The sequence below is a fragment of the Perognathus longimembris genome, chromosome 15 (assembly GCF_023159225.1).
Source record: "Perognathus longimembris pacificus isolate PPM17 chromosome 15, ASM2315922v1, whole genome shotgun sequence".
In the NCBI taxonomy this organism is placed as follows: Eukaryota; Metazoa; Chordata; class Mammalia; order Rodentia; family Heteromyidae; genus Perognathus; species Perognathus longimembris.
The window spans coordinates 12,278,142-12,297,738 of record NC_063175.1 but is presented as its reverse complement, the minus strand read 5'-3'; the positions used below and the strand labels follow the sequence as shown (position 1 = coordinate 12,297,738).

The following is a 19,597-nucleotide window of genomic DNA, read 5'->3' as shown; positions in this document are numbered from 1 at the left end:
TGCAAATGTTAAAATCCACTAGCTCCATCATTGTTACAACTCCTGACCACTTCAAAAAGAAAATTCCCGGAGCTGGGGATATGGCCTAGTGGCAAGAGCGCTGGCCTTGTATACTTGAAGCCCTGGGTTCGATTCCCCAGCGCCACATATCAGAAAATGGCCAGAAGTGGCACTGTGGCTCAAGTGGCAGAGTGCTAGCCTTAAGCAAAAAGAAGCCAGGGACAGCGCTCAGGCCCTGAGTCCAAAGCCCAGGACTGGCAAAAAAAAAAAAAAAGAAAAAAGAAAAAAAAAAAATTCCCGGGCTGGGAATATGGCCTAGTGGCAAGAGTGCTTGCCTCATATGCATGAAGCCCAGGGTTCGATTCCCCAGCACCACATATATAAAAAATGGCCAGAAGTGGCACTGTGGCTCAAGTGGTAGAGTGCTAGCCTTGAGCAAAAAGAAGCCAGGGACAGTGCTCAGGCCCTGAGTCCAAGGCCCAGGACTGGCCAAAAAAAAAAAAAAAAAAAAATCTCAGAAATAACAATGAGTTATCGAGAACAAATTATGATTAAAATACTATGCTCAAAATGACTATGTGGGAAAGGATTGTCTAGCATTCCACATACACCTCCTTGTGATATGCCTTCCTGAAATACACAAGCTGGAAAACCAAACTCCATCTTCCAGACTCTTTTACAGCTAGTCATCTGGTGCAAACGATTCCACAACTCCAAACTGAATGACAGACACAAGACAGAAAAGACAGAAGTGAGGCAGAGCCCACCATCTGTGACTGAGTTGTTGTCAGCAGATAAAAAAGGTCAGGAAAGTGTCAGTGTCCGGACTTAAGCGTTGAACTAAGGCAAAAAGAGACTTTCCACTTAGAATGAGGAGCTTTAACTTAGAAGTTAAAGAGCAATAAACCCCAGCTGATATTCCCTTTTGCAAGAACAGTTGCTAAATTTTTAGGGGGCTGTAAGTTGTTAAATATAGTCACTCTTAAGGACTAAGTTGTATAATATGATAAATACATTACACTAAGAACAAAGGTCATAAATACTGAAAACTAATCATTTTCTAATTAATTGCACAGACAAGCAGAAGCAGCAGCAGTGGCCAGATTAAGCATGCCAATGTCAATCAGTTTGCAGGCATCAAGGAAACACTGCCACAGCAGAGGCTAGATGCTGCCTTCCATTTCACGAAATCAAGATGGCAACAGTGTCGGCTGCAGCACCCTCGATCATAGCTCTGGTGGTATCCTTGCCACCATTTCACAGACAGCCTCCTCATTGCCACTTGCCTGACTGCGGCACAAGTGGCAACTCCTATGGCAGATCATTTCAAACTGTCCTGGAAATCATTACCTGAGGCTCAGCCCAGAGCTCAACCCCTGCCCTTTCAGATTACCTACACAACGAATTCCCTCCTTAAATCCTTTGTTTCCTGTTCTGAACCTACTGATACTGCAAACCAATACATGTTTGAGTGATTATGGTAAGATTTCCTCATGTGCACACTCATGTTGCTCCTTCACATACGGGACGCCAAGCAAGACTCATCATTCCTATTAGTCTTACCTAATGAACACCAGCTTCCCAAAATGTCCACTTCATACATCTTACTCCAATCCATCCTCAGCTCTGCCTCACACACCTGAGTACTGTAATCTCCACAGTGGCCAGACCTCCAGGACCTGAATCATCTACCTATCTATCTGCAAGAGCACAGTCCCTCGTTTCAGCCACATCAACCCCCACTACAGCCAGGCACATTTGAGATTCCTTGAGCCAGAAGCCCCACAATTCATCTACAACATCCTTGAACATCTTCAGTCCTAAAACTTAACTCTCTAAGCTATCCCCCTAACAATGGCAAATACATACATACATACAATAAAATAATAAGTACAGCTGACTCCAGTTCAGGCTTGGAAGCAAAAAACAGCCTTCGAAGTCAACTTACAGTACAGCAGCAACTACTCAGACGGATTCTACTGAAAATGTTGGGAAGAGTTGGGAAAATAGTTCTTAAAGTCCAACAAAAATAAATATGTACATATTTAACTGTCAGACTAAGCTAACCATTTTGTGACTGTTTAAAACCTTAGCCATAAAAAAATAAATAAATAAAACCTTAGCCATAAGCTATAGCATTATGGAAAGCTAAAAATACCATGAAAATGTCATGGGCTCCAACCCCTGGGTTACCACTGCCTCTCAGCACACTGCATGCTGAGCCTGGCAAGTTGAGTCTAGCATATAACACTTCTTTCTAAAAGAATGTAGAGTCCAGGAAATGGAAAGACCTTCCATGCACATGGATAGGCAGAATCAACATAGTGAAAATGGCCATATTTCCAAAAATGTTAAATAAATTCAACGCAGTCCCCATCAAAGTTCCAGCTACACTCTACTGAAATAGAGAAAACAATCCAAAAATTCATACGGAGCAACAAAAGACCTAGAATAGCCAAAGCAATTCTAGGCAAAAGCAGCAGCACAGGAGGTATCATAATGCCAGACTTCAAGCTCTATTACAGAGCCATCATAACAAAAACAGCCTGGTACTAGCACCAAAACAAGATCAATGCAACAGGGTAGAAGACCCAGAAATAAAAACCAAATACTTACAGTCAGCTGATATTTGACAAAGGAGTCAAGGACATACAATGGGTTACATAGCCTCTTCAACTACTGGTGCTGGGAAAACTGGGCAGCCACATGCAGAAAACTCAAAGTGGACCCTAGCCTATCACCATGCACTAAGATCAACACGAAATGGATTAAAGACCTCAACATCAGACCTGAAGGACAGAGTAGGAGGGACACTAGAACTTATAGGCATAAGCAGGAACGTCCTGAATATAGTCCCAGGGGCACAAAAGATTGGGAAGAGACTCAACAAATGGGATTACTTCAAAATAAAAATTTTCTGCACAGCTAAAGATGTAGCCACTAAACTAGAAAGACAGCCAACCCTTTGGGAAAAGATCTTCACCAGCAAAGCAACAGACAAAGGCCTAATATCAGTCCCTTCCAAACCTGGTAAACCAATTATTAAATGGGCATGGGAGCTAAAGAGAGACTTCACAGAAGAACTAAAAATGGCAAAGAAACATATGAGGAAATGTTCAACATCCCTGGAAGTAAAGGAAATGCAAATAAAACAACCCTGAGATACCACCTTACCCCAGTTAGAATGGCCTATACTCTGAACTCAGGCAACAACAAATGCTGGAGGGGATGCGGAGAAAGAGGAACCCTTCTGCACTGCTAGTGGGAGTGTAAACTAGTACAACCACTCTGGAGAACAGTATGGAGGTTCCTCAAAAAACTTAGCACAGACCTACCCTATGACCCAACCATACCACTTCTAGACATCTATCCTGAACAACAGGATCCAGGATACCACAAAGACACCTGCACATCCATGTTTATCGCTGCACAATTCACAATAGCCAAAATATGGAAACAACCCAGAGGCCCCACTACAGAAGAATAGATCAAAAAAATGTGGTACCTGTACACAATGGAATTCTACACAGCAATTAGAAATGATAAAATAATGGCATTTGCAGGGAAATGGACAGGTCTTGAACAAATAATGTTGAGCGAGACAAGCCCAGAATATAGAGAACAAAGGCACATGGTCTCCCTGATATGTGGATGTTAGAAATAAAAAACAAAGAGTCATGATAAGGAAAACAGGACCCAAGGTACCAATTCACATGGAGACAAAAAAAAAAAAGGCTGGGGGGGGGGCCTGCCTTGGGAGAAAGGCACCCAAAAGTGAAACACAAACATTAATTCATATGTACATAAATTCATATGTGCATAATTTAATATCCAGGCTGTAAAGAACACCAAAGATAAAGAAGCAAACGACTTCTTTGTAATCAATCTTAGAGAAACTAAAGGACCCCATACCCTTTCCTCACACAAGATGTACATAGGTACACATCTGAAAGAAGCTGGAAGGAGGACAGAGAATTAATGGAAAATTGGGGAGAAAATATAGTACAAAGGGTGCTCGCTTCGGCAGCACATATACTAAAATTGGAACGATACAGAGAAGATTAGCATGGCCCCTGCGCATGAATGACACGCAAATTCGTGAAGCGTTCCATATTTTTAAAATGTGGTACATATACACAATGGAATTTTATGCCTCTATCAGAAAGAATGACATTGTCCCATTTGTAAGGAAATGGAAGGACTTGGAAAAAATTATACTAAGTGAAGTGAGCCAGACCCAAAGAAACATGGACTCTATGGTCTCCCTTATTGGGAATAATTAGTACAGGTTTAGGCAAGTCATAGCAGAGCATCACAAGGCCCAATAGCTATACCCTTATGAACACCTAAGATGATGCTAAGTGAAATGAACTCCATGTTATGGAAACAATTGTTATATCACAGTTGTAACTACTTTCAACGTCCCATGTGTATCTGTAGCTTCTATTATTGATGATGTTCTTGTATCACCTTCCTGTGGTTGTACCTACACTATCTCTGTAATCTTATCTGAGTATATTGGAAATAGTGTATACTGGTGTTGGAAGTAGGAAATTGAAAGGGAATACCAAAATTGAGAGACACAGGGTAAAAAAATACAAACAACTACAAAAGCAATACTTGCAAAACTGTTTGGTGTAAGTGAATTGAACACCTCCGGGGGGGAGGGAAAGGGGGAGGAGGGAAGGGGGTATGAGGGACAAGATAACAAACAGTACAAGAAATGTATCCAATGCCTAACGTATGAAACTGTAACCTCAGTTTGATAATAAAAATTTGAAAATATATATATATATATATAGTACAAAGGGCCCAACAGCTGCAACAGCTGAGAAGAACAAACTAAGCAACTAAGGGCAGCAGGGAGGGGGGGGGGGAAATTAGAGAAAAAGAAGGAACAAATTACCCAAAGCAAAAGAAAAGAGATGTATATGTATATGTATATATCTCCTGATGTGGAAGGAATTGTTTTACAGTTACTAATCATAGAGGACATAAGCATTGTAGACTAGAGTGACAATGGACATTAAGGATAAGAACCTCTGTTTATTTTATATTTTGGTTTTTGAAAAAATAATTACAAAAGCAAGGGGGTGGGGTAAGGAAGGAGGGAGAAAAATGAGGAAGGGGATAACAGGTATGACAAGAAATGTATATGTAATCACTATGTTAAGCATGTAGCTGTAACCCCTCTGTACATCATCCTGACAATAAAAAGAATGTAGATTCCAAAAAGAGAACATGTTTAAAAGTTCAGTTGTTTTCACCTATTTTCTACATACATTCTTATGTCAGAAGCCAAAACACTGAAAGTAACCATTTGATCTGGGTTCTAATCCATAATCTGCCAGCTATGTTCATCATTAGGCCTCAACACTTCTATCTACAGATGAGGGTGCTGACTGGGTTGTCACGGTTCTTTCCAGCTGAATGACTGACTTTAAGCCCAAGCAGAAAATGTAACAGCACAAACACTTAAAGTGGAAGAAGTGGCAACACCCCACTCATGTTCTGAACTGCCTCTTCAAAGCCTCTACTTAGTGTACAGTACTTGAAGCGTGCAGGGAGACAAGTCTGCTTGAATACATTGAGTTCTTCTTCTACCTAACTTGGCTATATTGTATTTAAGCAAAATATACTTTGAAAAGAGACTACATACTTACACATTCTTTCTTATATGCACTAGAACATTTTCTCAGCTACCTGTCTCAGGGTAAGTGTGCTAACACAACCCCTTCCTGGTGAGTAAATTACACAGCAAGACGCCAGGATACATGAGAACAAGGTATTATTTCCAATACTGAGTATGCAACCTTCCCAAGTATATTCATCCTCAAAGTAGCAAGGCTCTTAGATTTAACTGCTGAAACTATTCTCTTACAACAAGACTAAGGATAACTTTCCCCTTGATTAATAATTCTTGTGAATAACTATTTTATCATGTAGTTTAGCTGAATAGATTAACTATTATCACCACAAACTTTGCTTAAAAACAGAAACAAACAATGAAGCGTTTTTAGTGTTTTAAGTTCTTGCCCAATGTTTTGCTGTATTTAACACCCACTCACACAATTCAGGATTGTAAGGTTTTTTTCCTTTTATAAAAGAAAGGAACATTTTTCAGGCACACTAATATTTAAGCCAGAAAATGAAAAGGACCTAATGTTGCCTGTGTTTGCAGCCCCTTGCTGTGTGACTCAGTTGTGTTCTTCATCTCTCTGAACCTCAGTTCCTTCATGTATAAAGGGAGATAACATCTGACTAAAAACTTCTCTCAGGAAGATGTGAATGCCAGCATATGTCCTCATAAACAAAGTGAGATGGGTAGAATCTGTCTACACATGGTTGTTACTCAGTAAATGACAGCTAGGATACCATGACAAGATCCTACAGTAGAACATTCTTACTGGATTCTTAGAGTAAGATGGTCTGGACTCGGGATGTCACCAAAGGAACACGGAGGTGTCAGTTCATCCTTCAGCATTACATTGGAAGGTAGCTTGTTAGCAAGCCTAACTCTGCATTTGGAGGAAGGTAAAATTTTCATTAGCAGGTACATTCCTTCCTAAATCAAATACTAAAATTAGTGAATAATAGAATCCTTAGCTAAAATTAACAATATTTTGACAAAGTTTTCTGACAAAAGCTACTGAGATGGGTTAAGATACAGTGCTGTGAGCAAAGAAAAGGAAAAATATTTTATTCAACAGATTTCATGACTTAATACACAGAATTAATATCAGACTACTCTACTCATTAACAGGCTTCTTGGCGGTAATTTTCAAATGTGATCAAAATACATTCTTGGGAGGTATAAATTAATGTAAAAAATACCAAATCTCTTACATAATTTATTCTCCTCTCCCTTCTTCTCTCTTCCCTCTCCTTCCCCTCCCCCCTCTTCTTTTCTTTCTTTTTTTGTATTTTTGCCAGTCCTGGGGCCTGAACTCTGGGCCTGGGCGCTGTCCCTGGGCTTCTTTTGCTCAAGGCTAGCACTCTACCACTTGAGCCACAGCACCACTTTCAGCTTTTCCTGTGTATGTGGTACTGAGGAATCGAACCTAGGGCTTCATGCATGCTAGGGCAAGCACTCTACCACTAAGCCACAATCCCAGCTTCTCTTCTCTTCTTTATCTCTCTCTCTCTGTCTCTCTCTCTACCTCTCTCTCTGTCTTTCTCTCTCTCCTCTCTCTCAGTCTTTCTCTCTCTCCTCTCTCCCTCTCATTGGTTGGTATTTTGAGACAAAAACCTCTCTATGTAGCCCAGACTGGCCAGGAGCTCAACTATATATTCCAAGCTGCTCTCAAACTCTCAATCCTTCTGCCTCAATCTATGGAGTGCTGGGATTACAGATATGTTCACCACCCTTGGCTCTATATTATTATTATTATTATTATTATAAAATCACAGCCAATCCCATGGATTTATACTTTTATTTACAATAACTGTATATTTTCCAATAACCTACAAATATTTAGTATTCATTAAAGATACAACTATTAGATAAGCCTGGGCAAAACACCTACTGTGCATGTTATCTTTAAAACAAAAGTGAATATTAAAATTATTTTTAGCTGGGAATGGTGACATATAATGTAATCCTAGCATATGGGAGGTTGAGGTAGGAGGTCACAGTTCCAAGACACTCTGCCTCAAAAATCCTCACCATCATTATGCCTGTAATTCTAGCTACTCGGGAGGCTGAAATCTGAGGATTGAGGTTTGAAACCAGCCCAGGAAGGAAGACCAGGTGACTTTTCTCTATTGACTAGAGCGGAGGGAAAAAAGCCACAAGTGGAGCTGTGGCTCAAGTGGCAGAGTACTAGTCTTGAGTGAAAAAGCCCAGGCCCTGAGTTTAAGCCCCTCCCAGACAGACACTAAACTAATAATAATATTAATAATAATATTTACACTAAATATGTAAAGTTGTTTTATAGTCCCAAAGCTAAAGATAATACTACAGTAATTAAAATACAAAACAGGGTGAAATAACAGAGCATCTATCCATCTCTTCAGTTTCTACCCCTACCCTGTTGGAATACCTCTGTTTCCCCAGTGGAAGTAGAAAAATAAGTATGTAACATAACAAAGAGGGTTGTATTTTATCCTGCAATGTCTACCAAATAACTTTTTAAAATAGTTAAACACATACCACATTATACCCCACTTAAATAGCATTTCATAGTTAAGAATCAGTAAGGTAGTTCCTTTATGTAAAATTTCCGAGATCATAGTTAAAGGTATTATTAGGGTGCCCTTAGGAATAATATAGTAATGATGAAGTCTCAATTTAAATCAGTAAAAAAGCAAAATACCTTAGGAAGCAATTAGTTAAGAATTTCCAAAATGGGCTGGGGATATGGCCTAGTGGCAAGAGAGCTTGCCTCGTATACATGAGGCCCTGGGTTCGATTCCCCAGCACCACATATACAGAAAATGGCCAGACGTGGTGCTGTGGCTCAAGTGGCAGAGTGCTAGTCTTGAGCAAAAGGAAGCCAGGGACAGTGCTCAGGCCCTGAGTCCAAGGCCCAGGACTGGCCAAAAAAAAAAGAATTTCCAAAATAACATAATATTAAATCTAAAAACTTCATTATTTAACTAAACTGATAATCATTCTCTCACTACCCCAGTAGTAATAATCCTCCAAACTATTAAATAATCCTCCAAACTATTCCATCTACCCAAGAACAAGCGGCACTGACTTAGAGAATTTCATTTGATGTTTTTAAAAGATAAAAACGTTATAAGCAGTATGTCTAAGCTGTAAGTATCAAGGTATCAACATCTCAATTTTTAAAAGCTACTTGTGCTACATGTCAACATGGATAGTAAATTTTAATGTTTTAGTCATATGTAATTGCCAATCAAAACAACAAGATACAGTATAACCCCTTACATATGTTCTTGACTCAAGAAAAACAATTGTTTAAAAGTTATGCATACACAGAGAAAATCAACATAGCAATGAGTCTAAAATGCCAGAAAATTTTATGCAGAACAGTTACTGTTCATGGCCCATAGCCTGGACAATAAGAAAGATAAAATAGACTCTAGATTTCTTTTCAATTACTTCCCATTACATAACATAAAAAAAAAAAAAAAACCTAAGGGGCTGGGAATATGGCCTAGTGGCAAGAGTGCTTGCCTCATATACATGAAGCTCTGGGTTCAATTCCCCAGCACCACATATATAGAAAACAGCCAGAAATGGCGCTGTGGCTCAAGTGGCAGAGTGCTAGCCTTGAGCAAAAAGAAGCCAGGGACAGTGCTCAAGCCCTTAGTCCAAGGCCCAGGACTGGCAAAAAAAAAGCCAAAAACTAAACATCAAATGTAGAAAGCAAATCAATTGTGGCAGGAAGGTTACTTTCTTTTATTTCTTCCCAAACTTTATTTCTGGTATGTGTTAAAAAATCTGTAACACAGTCATTTCTCCAGTATTTAGATGTGTCATAAGTCAAATTACAGTCCCAAAAATGCAGTCCGCATTCCCCTGTTATGGATGACTGAAATGGTGGGAGACTTACTCCTCAGAGCCACTGTTAGTGGCTGTGTCAGGATCAAACTACTACGGTGGGAGGGAAACATAAAATGATGACACTTAGCTGTGACTTAGCCAGGTTAGAGTAGAAGTATGTTTTCAGTTTCCTTTTTACTACTCTAGCAATTTGCTTTTTTCCTATAAAATTGGCTAGGCTTCCAAAGCAACCCTAGTAAGCCCATTAACCATAAAAAGTGGTACTAATGATAATATAAGATCAGCTATATTATGGGTTAAATAAAAATATTTACGTTATGAGTTGAATGCAGCTAAAGGCAGTAAAAAACATTAAGACATTTGCCAATATTATTGCCAGGAAAAAACACATTTTATGTTCAATTTTTTAAGTAAGAGATAATTCATAACAGAGCTATCTACACATTTAAGCAATTATGACTCCTTTCTATTTTCTAATTATTTAATAATGTGGATTTTGTTACAAGTTTTTTAAAAATACACATACATAGAAACCAATGAGATGGAATACCTTATACAATGTTTTGTACTGAACATCCTATCCTGTTTTTCTTCTCTTCTACTTCTCATCTACCTAATGAAAACATCACAGTTCTACTCAATCAAAACCGGTCCATCTTGGGCTGGGAATATGGCCTAATGGTAGAGTGCTTGCCTTGTATACATGAAGCCCTGGGTTCAAAGAAAAAGCCAGAAGGGGCGCTGTGGGTCAAGTGGTAGAGTGCTAGCCTTGAGCAAAAAGAAGCCAGGGAGAGTGCTCAGGTCCTGAGTTCAAGAGCCAGGACTGGAAAAAAAAAAACTGTCCATCTTTCAAAGACAAGACCAGTTCTTCACAATTCCCTCTCTAACTAGCCAAGTCAGAAAATAAAGGACAGGTAGTAGAGACCCTATCAAATATATAGATAAGAATGAGACTTTTCTCTTACATCATGTACATACTCAACTTTCACAAATTCACTATTTACAAGTGCTAGGAATAATTTCTTAGACTTAAAAGATTAATGGTTTTGGTAATCTATACACACACTCACACACGCGCGCACACACACACATAAGAAAATTACCTCATCTAGCATTCAACCAAAATAGTGGATTATTCCAACACTGGTGGCAGAGAAGACTCATCTTACCTATTTTAAGGTCAGCATCGGGCTTTTTTAAAGTTAATTTTGTTTATAATTTCATTTCCCTTTTTTTGTAGTAACTGAGGAACTAAAATCCTTGCTAAGATACCACCTTGCTACATACCACCTCTCTCTCACTTTCCCTCTTTTCCCCTCTCCCCTTCTCTCTCTCTCTCCTCTCTTTTTTAAATTGAGGCAATGTCACTGGGTACTGGTGGCTCACACCTCGTAATTCCAGCTGCTCAGGAGTCTGAGACCTGAGGATCTCAGTTCGAAGCCAGCCCAGGCAGGGAAGTCCAAGAAACTCTTCTCTCCCAACAAACATCCATTAAGTCAGAATGGGGTGGGGGTGGGGGAATCGAGTGGTAGGTAGAGCACCAGCCTTGAACAGAAAAGCTCTGGGACAGTGCTCGGGGCCTGAGTTCAACCCCAGGGCCAGCATACAAAAAAAGGAAAAGAAAGGAAGAAAGGCAGAAGGAGAAGGAGGGAGGGAGGGAGGGAGGGAGGGAGGGAGGGAGGGAGGGAGGGAGGGAGGGAGAGGGAGAGGGGGAGAGAGAGAGAGAGAGAGAGAGAGAGAGAGAGAGAGAGAGAGAGAGAGAGAGAGAGAGAGGCGTGCAAAGAGGCAGGCAGAAAAGGCCCGCTGGCCAGCAGGCCGGAAGGTCTTGGTATGTAGCCCTGGGTGGCCGCAGACTCACCATCCTCTCACCTCAGCCTCCTATACCAGCTCACCAGCATTTTTGGAATGTCATGCTACACAGATAATCAGTTGGGCCAATCTTCACAGAAATTGATGGTAAAACTTATCTAGAGAGGTTTAAATAGAGGGAGAAAGTGGGCAAAGTTAAACCCTCCCTCCATGTGTAGGAATTCCTTACCAGTGAGTCACTGAGCCCACCAAGCTCTGTGATTCTTGAAGCCAGACCACTTCTGCCTCACTTTGACACAGCACACTGAAGTACACACTGTAGTGCACACAGCACACTAACTGTTGGTTGAGAAATGTGTTCCAGTAGTAGAACTCGGCATTTTCTCTGTAAGAGTCAAATATGCACTTGTTCACAGAAAGCATTCTGAATAATATTTGTTCTTCAAGGACCAGAAAAGCAATGAGTGGATTTGCCTCTTCCTTCACAAGCAAGTCTGTTCTCCAAGCTACTGAAAAGCTATGAAAAAACTTAGCACCTGTGGCAAATTTACAGCCTTTGTCATACCATTGATTTACATAAACTACCAAGCAGATTTTTAAGAAGCAATAGACTTTCTCTTAACAAGAAGTTTATAAAGATCACCCCAAGACTACATTCCCCAGAAACACAGCACTGTGTTCCATGAAATCAGTTTTAGTAGTAATTTCAATAAAATGAAAAGATATGAAAATTGAAAAGACCAAATATGTGTTTATTAGATGAAAATCACAAGAAATTATTGTGGGTTTTTTCATTTTTGTTGTTGGGGTTTTTTTGGCCAGTCCTGGGGCTTGAACCTCAGGGCCTGGGCACTGTCCCTGAGCCTCTCTGTGCTCAAAGCTAGTACTCTACCACTTGAGCCACAGCCCTATGTCCGGCTTTTTCTGAGTAGTTAATTAGAGATAAGTGTCTCATGGACTTTTCTGCCCAGGCTGGCTTTGAAGCATGATCCTTAGATCTAAACCTCTTGAGTAGTTAGAATTACAGACCTGAGTCTGTAATTTTTTTCATTAATTTTGCCAGTCCTGGGGGCTTAGGACTTAGGGCCTGAGCACTGTTCCTGGCTTCTTTTTGCTCAAAGCTAGCACTCAACTTCTTGAGCCACAAGGCCACTTCTGGCTTCTTCACTTCTGGCTTTTTCTGTTTATGTGGTGCTGCAGAATCGAACCCAGGGCTTCATGCATGCTAGGCTACCACTAAGCCACTATTCCCAGCCCATTGAGCCTGTAATTTTTAAAAATACTTCTATAGCCAGGCCTGATGGCTCCTGCCTGTAATCCTAGCCCAGTGTAAGGTCCTCAAGTATGGGGCTCCCAGCAGATGACCCCCACCAGGTTAATTCTCCACCCAGTTACCTGAGTTACCAGCAGACTTGGAAGCAGTTACTTCCCCCTTCCCTGAGGTCACATCCTAATCCACCTGGCCACACCCTCCTGCCCCAGCCCTAGATAAGACATCTCGGCCACGAGCCAGCTATAGGGTAATAAACTTTCTCTCCAGCCTGAATAGCATGTGGCTTTCTCCTGTTCTCCTTTATCGGCTACCTATTTTGATAACTTACACTCAGGAGGCTAACATATGAGGATCAAAGATCCAAACTAGCCCGAGCAGAAAAGTCTGTTGAGATTCTTATCTCTAATAAACTACTCAAAAGGCGCGTTCCCAGAGCGTCACGTGGTCGGGCGTCATCTCCGGCGGTCGCTGTGGTCCCCAGCCATGGTCCTGGCCATACGGGTCGTGTACTGTGGTGCTTGAGGCTACAAGCCCAAGTATCTCCAGCTCAAGAAGAAATTGGAAGATGAGTTCCCCGGGTGCCTGGACATCTGTGGTGAGGGCACACCGCAGGTCACTGGCTTCTTCGAGGTCATGGTAGCCGGGAAGTTGGTTCACTCCAAGAAGGGAGGTGATGGCTACGTGGACACCGAGGTGAAGTTTCTGAGGCTGTTGGCCTCCATCAAAGCTGCCTTGGCCCAGGACTAGGGTGTCCTGAAGGCAGAGCTCAGGGCCCTCGGCCCTGCCCCTCCCCATACGCTTGATGACAGGAAGGACTGAAATGTCTGCAGACCCCTGGTCCTTCCTCAATGTTCTTGCGGCCTCCGGGTGGGTGCAGAGATTGATGTTCCTGGGCTTTGCTACTGCATGGGAGAGTGAGGACCCCTGGTCACCTCTGCCCGCAGCGCCTCTCCTACCCTCCCCACCCCCCGTCCCATTTCCCCCACTACCCTCTTCTCCGCCCTTTCCCCACCACCCTGTGTTGTCTGATGGAAGCCTATGGCTCCCTTCTCACCTGCTACCATAAGCAACTGTTTGAAACTTCAATAAACTATGTGCTTCCAGCAAAAAAAATAAATAAATAAAAATAAACTACTCAAAAAAAGCTGGAAGTGGTGCTGTGGCTCAAGTGGTAGAGTGCTAGCCTTGAGCACAAAGAGGCTCAGGGACAGTGCCCAGGCCCTGAGTTCAAGTCTTAGGCTGGCAAAAAAAAAAAACTTCAACAGCTGGGTGGTGGTGACTCAAGCCTGTAATCTTAGCTACTCAGAAAGCTGAGATCTAAGAATCACAGTCTGAAGCCAACATGAGTAGACTCTTTGAGACTCTTATTTCCAATTAACCAGGAAAAAAAAGAAGCAGCCAGAATTGGAGCTATGGTTCAAGTGGTAGAGTGCTAGCCTTGAGCTAAAAAGTTCAGGGAAGCACCAAGGCTCTGAGTTAAAATATCAGCACCCAACAGCTACAACAACAACAAACCTTCAATATAAGTAAAATTTGGCAGATTAAGCCATAAGAAGTCTAAATGTAAGGAGAAGATCAATAAAACAACTGAAATTATATACTAGAAAAGAGAACAAAATTAAATGTATTTGAGATATCTATGAGATATCTAGACATAGAACTCTACAGAATGATACCCAAAAAAAGTTAAGCACAAAGATATTAATGATATATGTCATTAAATCTAACCAGCTCAGTTGTGCTCCCTCCTACAAGTCTGTTACCACATGGACCAGAGGTGTCATGAATAGAATTCTGTTCTGTTTTGTTTTGTTTTTGTTTTGCCAGTCCTGGGCCTTGGACTCAGGGCCTGAGCACTGTCCCTGGCTTCTTTTTGCTCAAGGCTAGCACTCTGCCACTTGAGCCACAGCGCCACTTCTGGCCATTTTCTATATATGTGGTACTGGGGAATCGAACCCAGGGCTTCATGTATACGAGGCAAGCACTCTTGCCACTAGGCCATATTCCCAGCCCATGAATAGAATTCTGAACCTGAACCACAAAGTTATTTAAGAACTTTAGAGGGGCTGGGGATATAGCCTAGTGGCAAGAGTGCCTGCCTCCGATACACGAGGCCCTAGGTTCGATTCCCCAGCACCACATATACAGAAAATGGCCAGAAGCGGCGCTGTGGCTCAAGTGGCAGAGTGCTAGCCTTGAGCAAAAAGAAGCCAGACACAGTGCTCAGGCCCTGAGTCCAAGGCCCAGGACTGGCCAAAAAAAAAAAAAAGAACTTTAGAACAAAAATAACAAAATGTATTACAAAAATTTAGAAAAGCAGTGAAGTTTCATTTAAAGATTTTAAACTTTCATGCTATCATCCCTAAAGGGGCTGGCCCTGCCCAATCTCTGGTTCTGGTTCTTTAAAAAAAAAAAAAAAAGACAAGTATTTTAATTTTAAAAAATGTATCCAATAACTCCTAGCATTGCAAGCTTAGGAATTCACTAGCAATTAACTCTCATTTCTCCTACTCTTCTCTTCTTCAGATTTTACAAACATATAAACAAAACCTGTGGAAACTCTGAATTATTCACTAAACCAAAAACATAACAAAAAGATCCAAGAGGTGAAAAAGCAGTTTTCATTGCTTGCATATCATAAACATGCCTTATTTAAAAGCATCTGGTAAGGTGTGGTTTTTTTTAACCAAAGGGGAATGTATTAATGTGTTTCTAGGAATGATTTCTTTTAAACAAAATTCCCCTAGACTCTCGATGTCCCAGAGTTCACAGTGAACACTTCTACCCATATTTAATTAACAATAGGCAAGCTCTGTTTCAAATTAGATGTTACTTAAAACAAACTGTACCACTGTTCCCGGCGATTTTCACCCCTAGATAGAGTACTAGGCTTGGGGCTGTTGATGCAAAGTAAACAGGCAGCAGGTAATGGCTTCATGCACTTAAGACTAGAACAGTACTTAATCTTTAACTGGTACAAAAGTCATACAACTTACAACTGCTGAAATATGTGTTGAAATGTATATTAAGAAGTGAATATATACTCTAAGACTAGACATTCATAAACTAGCAAGCTTTAGAAGAAAATTAACTGTCTCATTTATCAGAATAGGAGTTACTTAATATACTGTGAAATAAAATGAAAGAAACATAAGAATAAACTCTGAAGTAAAAATCAAAGAAACACACATACATCACAAAAGTATCTCACCAGAGGTCTAAAGTTCAACTTTACTACTAGGAAAACAGGAAGTTCAAATTCAATTGACAGCATTCTTCTTTGCACAAAAAAGAAAATGAAAAAGAAAAAAAGAACAGCACCGTGTCACAATTAAGATTCAAGTGATTAAATGGGTCAAGCTATTGGCAGACCTAAAGATTATCCTAAAAGCATTACATTAGTGCTACAACAATAAACTTCCCCAAATCTCTCAGGAAAAGCTTCAAATAGGAACCAAGTTTCAGAGAGCTATTTTTAATGATCCATTAAAGATTACAACAAAAGGGGGAAAAATTGCTTTAAGTCAAAGCTGAAGGCAACTCTTGCCAGAAAGTCATGGGGTACTACTGGCTTGGGCAGGATTCCCTTAGGAGGTCAGGATGGGCCGAAGGGGGGCTGGAAGAGGAGGGAAGGGGGAGTAGCTGCAGCCTAAGCCCAGCCCATCCTTCTACCAGAGTCTGGGAAGAAGACAATATAAAATCATTAGCATTACCTCTTACAGAAATGGTTAAGTTTTCCTCCTAAATTGTGCTAGTTTCAAAATGACATGTTATGAAAATAAAGTTTAACAAAGTCATTAGTTAAGAAAGCATGATTTATAATACCTTATTAAACTGAAAATTCTATCTTTTACAGTTTTGACAAAAAAAGAAAAAAATGAACAGAACAAGTTTCTTCTTAAAATCCGTATTTTCATCGTTTTCTAAATGAATTACAAGAGTAGATTCTTTAGCTCCACTAGAAGTAACACGTTGCTTTTAATCAAACGCAGTTTCTACAAACAGCCTCTTTGTTAGCATTCCCCCCCCCAGCTCCTCACCTCCTCCCATTAGCCCCCAGATCCACCCTTACCTAGACTCCCTGCCCTAGACCTGTAATAGGCACACCCACTCCCCACTCCCCATTCAGACCTACCAACTTCCCCTTTAGCCCCAGAGCTATATAAGGTACCACTTGGATAAGGTACTGAGGGCAGACACCATATTGCCCCCTCTCCGGCTAATAAACCTCCTTATAAACCTTCTTGGGCTGGGAATAAGGCCTAGTGGTAGAGTGCAGCCTCATATCCATGAGGCCCTGGGTTTGATTCCTCAGCACCACATATATAGGAAAAGCCAGAAGTAGTGCTGTGGCTCAAGAGGTAGAGTGCTAGCCTTGAGCAAAAAGAAGCCAGGGACAGTGCTCAGGCCCTGAGTTCAAGCCCCAGCAATGCCCCCCCCCCCAAAAAAACAACAACTTCTCCTGCCTGTGACTATCTCCACAAGGTCCCCTGGAATGGCTGGGACATATTCTTTCACTCTTAAATTCTTAATTTCTAATATTTAAATCCTTGTGCAAAACCTGAAATAAAATCTTCCTACTGTAGTACAAATGTTGCTCTTAAGCAATGCCATTTAATATAATACGTAACATGAGATATTAAACATTGTAAATTACAACTTGCTTAGAATCAAGAGTTGTAATCTCAAATGACATATATATACATATATATAAAGATGTGTGTGTATCCATTAGAAATTACTGATGCAGAGTACATCTTTAAAGAATCACCAAATTCAAGTAAAAACAAAAGAGAGCTGGGGGTGTGGTTCCAGTGGTGGAACAGCTACCAAGTAAGAGAAAAGCCCTGAATTCATATACCAATACACACAAAAAAGTGAGTGTTCCGATCTATTATTCATTATTACAAAATGCACTCTTTAATGTAAATTATTCCCTTTGTCCTATTAAAAGTAGGACAGTATCTTTGGTTGCCAAGAGGGCAAAATTTTACTATAAAATGCAACTACAGTCTTGGCTACATATTTATTTATTTATTTCACATAGTTCCAACTACTGCACATACTCTAATGTTTGACATGTTGTCTTAAATTTTACATAAAGGTTAAAAAGATATATGGGCTGGGGATATAGCCTAGTGGCAAGAGTGCCTGCCTCGGATACACGAGGCCCTAGGTTCGATTCCCCAGCACCACATATACAGAAAACAGCCAGAAGCGGCGCTGTGGCTCAAGTGGCAGAGTGCTAGCCTTGAGCGGGAAGAAGCCAGCCTGAGTCCAAGGCCCAGGACTGGCCAAAAAAAAAAAAGATATATGACATGCAAAGCAAACTAATATTAAGGCACTCTTTCTCTAGTCTAATACAAAAAAACACAATAATTTCGAATATACCACCTTCCTCGTCATTATCAAAAATAAGACAAGTTTTAAAAATATCGATGCTCCAACTCCATCAAAACAAAACACTGAGTCATGATGCAGACCCTTTCAATAGTCACTGACATAGGTCTTGATCCAGATAGATGATGGATGGCACCTGGACTAGCAAATGCTGTTGTAGACCATTTGCATATTACACACAGTACTGACTCTGACAAAATCTTTCCTCTATCCTTCACATGTTTTTAAGATATAGCATTAAGATCTTACAATTCTCACAACTATACAGAAAAAAGCATTTTAAAGCCAACCAAAATTCTAAAACACTCACCAGTCAAGAGAATTAAGTATAATTTACAAAACCTTATTAAACTGAAAAATCTCTCTCACATACAATTTAGATGAAGAAAAACAAATTAAGTTGAATACGACCTGAATATGATAACACAGACTCAAGTCAGTCTTAAAAGACTGTAGGACTATGTGGATGTATTACATACCCACAATACACACACACACACACACACACACACACACACACACACACTTCACCAGATCACCAGTTCCCATTACGCTGGAATACTATTAAATATTTCCAGTGTGAGCTGCTAAGAAACAACCACCATTTAAAAAAAAAAAAAAGTGAAGGAAATAGCTCAGAAATTTTCCTCCAGAATTTCCTAGCGCTTGGCTGTGAAGGGACAGCACTAGCCAGCCCCTTATATTTTTGATGCACTGTGGTTTAGAAGAGCAAAACCAAGGGTGACTTCCAATAACGTCGCAATGGTAATGCTCTCGCCAGCAAACATCTGGGAAGCAGAATCCCCTTCACCAACGCGGAGACCGGCGATAGTAAGGAGCCCACCAGGCGCTACACGCTAGCGGCTCTCCCTCCCCACGCCTCGGCTCGGTGCTGGGAGACCGGCGAGCGTGCCACCCAGCGCGGCGTGCCTGGAAGCAGCTGTTACTACCATCGAAGACGCCAGGCAGCCCATACTTGGTGAAAATCCTGTAATCCAAAGCTGGACCGAAGCAATTCCCCGGCTGGGCACCTAGGACTTGAACTCCGAGGCTCCCGCGGCCCCACCTCGCCCTCGGCGGCCCCGCGACCCCGCCGCCTGGGCCGGCCAGGCGGGAGGTCAGCTCCGCCGAGAGATCGGCGCGGCGTCGGGAACGCGGCGCGGCTCAACCCGGTCACCCTCGGCCACACACACCCCTCCCCCCGGCTAGCCGGTCCCGCGGCTCCAGACGCCTCAGTAGTAAGGACGGTGGGGTCCGTCCCCCCCACCCCCCGGCCGCTCGGAGGTGCCTGCAGCGAGCAGTCGACGCTGAGACCCCTGGATCTCCCTCTCTCTCCCACAAGGACGGCGGGAAAGCAGCACTGGTCGTCTGCGGGGGACGGGCGGGGGACGGGGGGGGGGGGAGACCGAGCCGCACACTCGCGACACACCGCCGCGGCCGGCGATCGCCGCGGGCGGAGCCGCCCCGGCCAGAGCTCAGTTTTCCCCAAGCGCAAAATGGGAAGCAGCGGCCGCCACCCCGGCCCGCCGGCCCGGCCGGGAGAACTGGGCACACCCAGGGGGGCAGGTTGCGCGGGGACCACCAGCGGGAGGGCAGGGGCAGTCGCCCAGACCCCCGGCCCCTACCGAAGGCCGACGGCA

The 19,597-nt window shown here is 42.0% G+C and overlaps 1 protein-coding gene, 1 long non-coding RNA gene, 1 other non-coding gene and 1 pseudogene across 4 annotated transcripts in view; 3 read left to right on the top strand and 1 right to left on the bottom strand.

The window, feature by feature from the left end:
• The window catches only part of Magi3 (membrane associated guanylate kinase, WW and PDZ domain containing 3), a 194,388-nt gene that overhangs the window by 174,089 nt on the left and 702 nt on the right, over positions 1-19,597 (bottom strand). The gene's annotated exons all lie outside the window — the stretch shown is intronic.
• LOC125364313 lies at positions 4,012-4,118 on the top strand. The gene has a single exon (XR_007213474.1). It is a non-coding gene; the product is annotated as a U6 spliceosomal RNA (small nuclear RNA).
• Positions 12,996-13,639, top strand: LOC125363883 (annotated as a pseudogene).
• Positions 14,847-19,597, top strand: part of LOC125363884 — a 29,922-nt gene continuing 25,171 nt past the window's right edge. Inside the window, exon 1 of the long non-coding RNA XR_007213374.1 lies at positions 14,847-15,589. This is a non-coding gene — a long non-coding RNA (uncharacterized LOC125363884). The remainder of the gene's footprint in view (positions 15,590-19,597) is intronic.